At 34.0% G+C, this 8,846-nt stretch overlaps 1 protein-coding gene across 9 annotated transcripts in view; it reads right to left on the reverse strand.

The window, feature by feature from the left end:
- sorbs1 (sorbin and SH3 domain containing 1) overlaps nt 1–8,452 on the reverse strand; it is a 51,836-nt gene extending 43,384 nt beyond the window's left edge. For 8 of the 9 annotated variants that reach the window (XM_079856305.1, XM_079856302.1, XM_079856309.1 and 5 more), the window contains exon 1: nt 8,356–8,452. The gene's annotated coding sequence lies outside the window, so the exon portion shown is untranslated. The remainder of the gene's footprint in view (nt 1–8,355) is intronic. The other variant, XM_079856303.1, reaches the window with a different exon arrangement.
- Between the last annotated feature and the right edge of the window lie 394 nt (nt 8,453–8,846).

The raw sequence follows: 8,846 nt of genomic DNA on the forward strand, positions 1-8,846 counted from the left end.
ATTATTGAGTGTTTTTCCCCATCAAGAGTGTTTATATAAGTACATTAATTGATAAATAAAAGAGCATAACACTAATAATAATAAAAAATGCACATAAGGGGAAACATTCAACTTTGCATACTTTTAGGTTTATCTTGCATGCTCTACAGTTGAATATATATGCAACTTATATTTACATTTACATTTATGCATTTGGCAGACGCTTTTATCCAAAGCGACTTACATTGCATTTCAAGGTACACATTTAAAGTACCTTGTTATATTAAGTGATAAACACTGTCTTTTAAAGGTTTGGGGTCAGCACATTTTTAAAAGAATGTAATACTTTAATTTAGCAAGGATGCATTAAATTGATCAAAAGTGACAATAAAGACTTAAAAACGTATTGTTCTTTTGAAATTTCCATTCACCAAAAAACGTTTTACAGATTTCACAAAAATATTAAGCAGCACAACTGGATTCAACATTGATATAATAATAGATCATTTTCAATTTCTAATAATATTTTATAATATTTCTATTACTGCATTTTTCCCAAATAAATGCAGCCTTGGCGAGCATGAGAGACTTTTTTCAAAAACATCTCAAACATTCAAAAAGAAAATCTTACTGACCTTTTGAACGATTAGTTCATCAGTCATATTCATAAATGGATATCTGTTATAATGACAGCAAATTGTGTTCTGGCAGCTAGACCATTTAGATTAACATCATCAGGTCATTTACTTAATAATAGTACTAATAATTAGTTAATGATTATAAATAAATAATTATAAGTAAAATACAAAGTAAATAAGTAGATTAATTTAACTAATTTAAAACTCATTAAAAAGCCATGCAAACTGCAGCATTCCTTTAAATTATTTAAGCATCTCAACTGTAAACGAATAATATAATACATATTCTGTGACATCATAACAGTAATAACTATTTTATTGCTAATAAGAGTAATAATATATCAGTATAATTTTTAATGTAATTTTTTTACAGTATAATATTTACACTAAATAGATCTCCTTGATTAACAAAACTGTTTCTCAGCAGAGACTACCAATTACTAATATTACAACCAAAATCACCTGGTTTTATTACCAATTCAATATTGGTAGCGGTACAGAAACCGCTACCGTCGGGTAGCTCATAACACACTATTAGCATGGCTACTGAGAGCTATCATCACAAACATACCGTTAAAACAGAGATCATGCCATCTAAAATAGAGTGATACTTAAAAAAACATCTGACATTACGTCACGGAATACAGAAGCCTATTATGTCTGGAAGATGTTCTAGTGCACAGTTGTGTATAAATGAGTCAAAGTCTCCTGGCCTGGCCCTCACAGGCTGACAGAGGGAGGGGCACACGGCGCATGCACAGCATCAACCGCAGCACAAGCCAGAAAAAAAAAAGAGCTTTGTGCGCAGCATGGATGTTCTAGAAGGACAGATGGGGCAAATGATAATGAGTTTCACACTTGAGATTCAAAGCAGTGCGTAATGAGGTGGCTTTTGATATCAAATGACTTACAAAGCTCATAAGGCATGAGGGATTTATTTTGTAGGTAATAAAAATAAAAATGGACCAGACTGAGCTTTGGGATACTGAATTTTGGCGCCTAAGTGAACAGCTCAGGATGTGACATTTAAGGGTCAATGACATATAAGCGCATCCTTATATCTAATGAGGCTTTATACAGTTGTATCACCATGACATTTTTGACTTTATGCACAGAAAAAAAAAAATTCATAAGTTAAAAATGTGGGCTGTATCCGAAATCACATACTCTTTTGAGTAAGTACTTATTTTGAATAAGTAATTACGTCACGGCCGCTAGAAAGTATATTCTATATATAGTATGAGTGTGTGTACAACTTTAAAAAAAAAGTTGCTGCCTTAAATTAAGTACAATCAATTTGGATGTTTAATTCATTTCAACTTAAATTACATTAAACTGACTTAATAAAATTAGTTGAATCTTGTATAACTTATTAAAAAAAAAGTTGAATATTGTTTGACTTATTTTAATGAGTTTAAGCAATGTAAAAACATATGTTGTCATAACTTATTGATCATATAATTTTTATGTAATCCCGACTTACTACATCTGCCATGTTTTCATTATCATGATCAGTTGCATCGCTTCAATGTCATTCACAAATCCTCTCCTGTGGCCTCATGGGATAGTAAAGTGTTCATCATATGCACACTTAAGAATCTCACCAGTAGTATTAGTTCATCCGGGAACTTTTTGCCAACTCTTTTATGAGTAGGCTACTGTGAATTCGGTAGGGCTGGGCAATATATCGCATGACATTGTTAGGCGCATCTCGTCAGTAAAGCCGGTTCCTTGATTAGTAGTAAATCGCCACCGATAATTAATGCGATATGGCTCAGCTTGTCAGTTAACTACGGCTCTTTGTAGTGAATGCCGCTCCATCTGAAAGCAGGTGATGGCGATTTACTACTAATCAAGGAACTGGCTTTACTGATGAGATGCGCCTAACAATGTCATGCGATATATCGCCCAGCCCTAGAATTCGGACATGCTTCTTTTGTCACATACAGATTTCGCCGACTATGCGATTTCGGATGCTGCCATGGTCATCATAGAAGAGGATCAATTGTATTTTTTTTGGGGGGGGGGGGGGGGGGGGTTAAAATAATAAACATGACATAAAAGCAGCAAGTGTCATTGTCCCTTAAATGCATGTACAGTAGCCATAACTCTACATTAGTTGCTTTATGTTATGCAAAAACTGCTTTCACAGTGTACAATGCAAAATGCTCTAAGACAAGTCTGTTAAAATATGGTAAAAAAGTACAATGTTAATATTAAGGAACTTTCTGTGCTGATATTTCACAGGTGTTTTACCCATATTTTGATTTACATATTCCATTGTGTTGTGCTTAAGGGTTGAAGAAAATGTCCGTATAGATTAACAACAATACTGGTCATTTTCTGCCGGGACATTATCCATTTTTCTAAAAAGAAAACAAATATTTCTACAGTGAAGATATTAAGCACTAAGAAAATCTCACTGGCCAACAACTCGTCAGTATTTTTCCAACCAACAGAGAATTTAGGCACCCCACTTGCAATGCAGACAGAGGCAACTGTTTCAGACCTCTCAGTTATGTGGCTGGTGCCTGATAATTTTGTCAGGGTGATGTAGACTATTTAACCACACCTAAAAACAGCTCTATGATAATCCAGACATTTCAAGTGCTTCCCTAATGATGGAGGACCCCAAATCTCAGTGCTGAGCAACACCACCAGGCACGGCCTTTATAAAGCAAGCCAAGCCATGCACATTCACACACACACTTGGATTTCACACTCTATTGAAAGGTGAACAGTTCACAGCAATCTAAAAAACACAATATAATTACATTATCTGAAGATCCACCATGTTCCAGCTATGTGTTACACATGGCAAATGAATTAAAATAGCGTTTAAGCTCTGACATATCATTGTCACATTCTGTCACAATAACTATCATCAGACAAACATCATCCCAACACTGACCTCAAGCCAGCTGGTCTACAATCTGTCAAAGCAGCAAGAGGTGAAAAGAAAAATCTGTCAGCATAACACAATCTAAAGCAGAGACGGTCTGTTCAACTTCTTGTTTGCAATAATGTGATGCTTTGTGCACACAGACCTTGAAATTTGTAGCGCCGCAAACAAAACATACAGACTCGCACACACTTTAAGTGCCACTCAAAGCCACACTGCAGTCAATGGGGTAGAAGGAAAGTATGGGGTAAGATGAAGGTTGCTAAGCAACATGGCGAAACATTGAAACAATTTGGATGGGAATGGATGCTATGTGACATCTGTCGAAGATGCCTCAAGCAAATCATTGTCAACCATAACCACAAACATGCAGACATTCACACCAACAGCACAATTGCAAGTGTAATATTGCTTTTATACAACATTAAATAAATAATATGTTAATATTTACATACATTTTAGACAGTAATGCCATAGCTACTTTTCGTGACTTCCATCCACATCAAGCAACAAACTAGTGTTGCTTCGTTATTGGAAGAATCAATGTTTTTGAACAAATCAGCTGAGTGAATGATTCAATGATTCACTCGCATGTTTCATTCATGAATATTCAGAATTTTCAAACAAATCAAATCTATTTAGTGAAATCTATTTAGTCACTTGTACATAATGTCACTTGCAGAAAGGGTTACTTGACTTTACCAAATAAATATTTAATTTTCATGATTTTAAATAATTTTCCTGTTAAACTTGAAAGGAGGTAACAATTTATAATAACTTTCAATAATAAATCATTCATAAACATATAATGCTTAATGTATTATTAGTTCATATATATATATATATATATATATATATATATATATATATATATATATATATTAAAATAGCTAGAAATATGAAAATGTACTTGTTAATGTTTACTAAAACGTACTAAGGTGCTAATAGTACTAAAAGGTACAAAATGATTAATAGTAAACATTAATAAACATTTACAAATAATGAATAGTTTCAACTTTAGATTTGACTGCAAAAACATGAATAAATAATTAATAAATGATTTACAGATGTGTAAATTTAGTGCCCATCAAGGTACTAAAAGTTCAGTAAACGTTTATGAACATCTACAAATTTAACTTAAGATTGGGTACTGCAAAAACATGAACAAATAATTATGTGTAAATAGTAGAAGTCTGTATACACAACAACAAAGTTAATGAATAATATGTTCAAATGAATAGTGAGTAAAGTGCTTAAAAATACCAATTAAACATTATTTTACTATTTAACTAATATTTACATTACATAATGATTTGTTAATTATTATGTAAAGTTTAATTTTATTTAAACATTAACAAGCATATTGTCTAATAGCTATTTGTATATATATTAACTAATGATTCGTTAAGCATTATATGTTTGTAAATGATTTGATTCATTTAATGATAATGCTAACCATCTGTCAAAATAATTTGCATTATGTAATGTTTAATAAGTTCAATGGTAAACATTAACAAGCAAATTATCTCATATTTCTAGCTATGTGAATATATATTAATAATGATCTGTTAATCATTATTTAATGTTTGTCAATGATTTATTAATGAAAGCTATTATAAAGTGTTACCATGCCATTAAGACTGTAACTATATGCGAAATGCGAACAGTGAAAAATACAGTGAAAAGTCCCAGCGCTGTTGGACTGTATCTTCTGAAATGCTGCTCAACCAATCAAGTTATGGGCTGGATGAATTGTTGTATATTGCAAAATAGATGCTGTTGTTAATGGCAACTCAATCAAAAGCTTTATCTGGACATTGGACATGAATATGTGTTGAAGTATTTGTAATTGTACATGTACATGACTACCAGTTGTAAAATACAATATAACAGAGATAAAAAAAATCTACATACATTTGCTTGGGATTTTCAACACCATTAAATTTCATCTGTGTCGCCGACTCAGACAACATAACAGATGACTTTTTAATGGCCAAAGTACTTATAACCACTTGTTAAAAAAAATAAAAAAACAGGGGATGCTATTAATATGGTAATCCCCTCAATCCTATGGATGTGGGTGACTCAGGGGCTCTGTGAATGAATGGGAAGCCTGCAATTTTAATCCCCCTCAGAGCACTTCCTCTCTCCACTACCAGAGCCCAGTGCTTCATTCCATCGGCTGTCATACGCCTGCCCGCTCTCTCTTGGCTCTTTGCATCCAATTTGAGTGATGAAAAATTAAGAACGTGCCTTAAAAGCATACAATGAGAAATATAAAGGCTTAATTTTTGGTTAGCAAGTGCTTGAAACAGCAGGGAAATGTGAAGTGGCAGCAAATGACACTGGGAGAAATGGAATAATGGACATGTATTAGCAGTCAAAGCATGTCTGGGCATAATTGCAGTGCTACAAAAAGGCATGACTAATGTGCAAAAAAACAACAACTTTTATGCCATTATCAGTGCTTACAGAGCTACTTAAAAAGAAATCCTGAGGTATCATGGCTATTCTGAAATATGTATAATGTATCAACCTGAGGATGCTATTTAAGATCAGCCATGTCAAAAGTGTTATAGTTTGTCTGTTCATTTGTCAATTCAAATGAGAACTAATTTAAACAGTGTCTCACCACCAATCTTATAGGTGCCTGTTCACCACACTAGACAGTAACATGATTCTACACAAAGCTTATAAAATATTAAGCACCCAACACAAATTATTCATTATCTTTGTAAGGAGACGGCTTCCAAAGATGCTGGCAGGAACTTCACCCGAATGTTGCAGTCTCTCACCTACTTAAGATTTTAATGCTGTTCACTTCCTCTTCGCTGAAATACTATATACCTCCTGTGCCAGAATACAATGATAACATCATGTATATGTATGGCAAAAGTGTTGAGCTGAAACATCTATAAACACAGATACAACTTTTTCACAGGGTGTGAGATTTAAGGAGTGAATACTTCAATCGGATTACAGCAACAATAAGGAATATAACAGAATTTACAGACTAGTTATCACATTTTGGCTTGTGTTAACAATTGCAGTAAAACCTGCTGGTTATTTATTTAACATTTATCAAGTTGACATTTTAGCAGCCCATATCACTTTAGTCTCTAATGCCAATAAACTATAGTTTTAAATCAGGAAAAGTAATTAAGTTTAAAAGTTTAAGATTATGCACCTGGATAGCCTTCCAAAGGCCACAAGACAACTCATACACCAAACAAAGTTTGCACTAGAACTAAAAGTGTAGTGCTCCACTTCAATTTTTAGTCTTAGAATAATATTGTAAAACAGGGTTTTTAACCCGTGAATAATACAGTATTTGCACAGATCTTTTTGGTTTTTAAGCAAATCTCTAAAAACAAATCCTATATTTAACTGGGTTAACTAATAACGGAATAACATTCATTTTAAGAATGCTTAAATCTTCAATTTAAATAATATAATTTCTTAAGAACTCTTCCAGGGAATATAAAATGTTGGTTACTGTAATGGTGCACGGTTTATTATGGCAAGTTAGGGTTAAGCAAAAATGGGACAAATAAATGTCACAATTGAATAACTGAGAACTGAGAATGCTCTTCTTAAACATAAGCCTGCATAAAGAATAGAAATCACCTTCATTATACTTTTACTGGGATCTTTAAAATGCTATTTGGAAGGTCAGTTACTAACAAAATATATTACTGAAAAACTGTCTGTTTTAAAGCTGGACGATGCTGGCCGGCATTTCTTAAAAGTATCGTGACCTAAGCTGATAGTATACCATTGGTACCATGGTTCTACGATCTACTTAGGATTACAATGCTTTTTTGAGAAACACAGCCCTTGTCATTTATGGTCCAGAGATGATGACTACCAGCTGGTGAGATCGAGGTTGACCTGGTAGACCTTGATAAAGCCTTAGACAAGTTCCAAAAAACATCTTAGGCTGATATAACATGCATGGTTTGCCAAGCCACTTTGCCTTTTGCCACTTTTCATAAAATAAAATTTTAAATGCATCATTGTATTATTTCAACTGCAGCAAACACATTTGCTATACAATCATAAGCACATAAAATCACTATGCTCTTGCTGATATGTCCTAACTTAAAAAAGTTAAAGCAGTAGGCTACCTAACGGTGTTCTAAAGTCTTTAGAAATTGCATTAAATATTATTTTGATATACTTGAAGACTTAAATATACAAAAGGCACTTAGCCGCATAAATCGCACTGCATTAGAACTCATCCTAACATTCATCTTCGTAAATACAGGCTGTTATATCATTGCACTCTGGCACTAAAATCTGGATAAACTGTCTTATGTGTCCCGTTTCATTTTTCAAGCCATCTACAATGCAGTGGATTGAACTCGTGAAGTCTCGTTTCACTGTCCTGCTCCCTCCGCATATCCAGTCAATCCTATTCCTTATTTGGATGTCAAGAGTAGTCGAAGTCAGGAGGGCTCTTTTCCTGCGGAATACAAATTATCTCCATCCCGTCTCCTTCATCTCATCTTATAAACGCCTGAGCTCTTCAATAAGAATGCAATTTATAGTTTCACCCTTTACAATATAGCCATAAATGTGACACTAGGCTACATAATAATATCAATAGTGCTGAAGTAACTAAAACACTAACACACGTTGCCGCACTTCTGCACTGCACATTTGTCTGCAATGGATGGCCGCTGCGGTTTATTGTAATAAACCCTGAGCCAAATAATAGCCTCCAAACGAAGTAAACACGTAAACTTTACGTTTTAGTTTGATGTGAAATATCACTGAGGTATTCAAATAACGTGGATATGACGGAGAATGTAGTATGCGTTGTGTAATACTCACCTTTCTAAGGAAGCAGTCCAGGTTTCCGTATTGATAAGGCTGCTGCACGCTGCACAATTCAGTGACGGTCACCGCACGCGCTCGCCTGTGCGTCGAGCCTCTCACGCTCTCATCACAATATCACTGGGGTGGGTGGAGAGAGAGAGGGGCGTTCCGTGGAGCCACAGACGTTTAATAAAACTCATATTCTAATTTAGCATTTGCATTCCACATTTGAATGAATAATAATAAATTTAAATAAAACATATTACATTCCGTTAATTATTTCCTCATTTAAACTGCAACAACAAACTATACTAGCCTAGGTTAGGCATATTTTACTTCAGTTTCTGAGCTTTAATTAAGTTGTATTATGTTAATATAACTTATTTTAAATAATTTTAAGCCAACCCTGGGAAGTTTGCTGAGGCCCCCTAGCGGTAGGCTACGTCGACCCCCTTGTTGAGAACATAGAGAAGCTAAACATCAAAAACGAATTGACAGAAAATATA

Source organism: Squalius cephalus (assembly GCF_949319135.1).
Source record: "Squalius cephalus genome assembly, chromosome: 21".
In the NCBI taxonomy this organism is placed as follows: Eukaryota; Metazoa; Chordata; class Actinopteri; order Cypriniformes; family Leuciscidae; genus Squalius; species Squalius cephalus.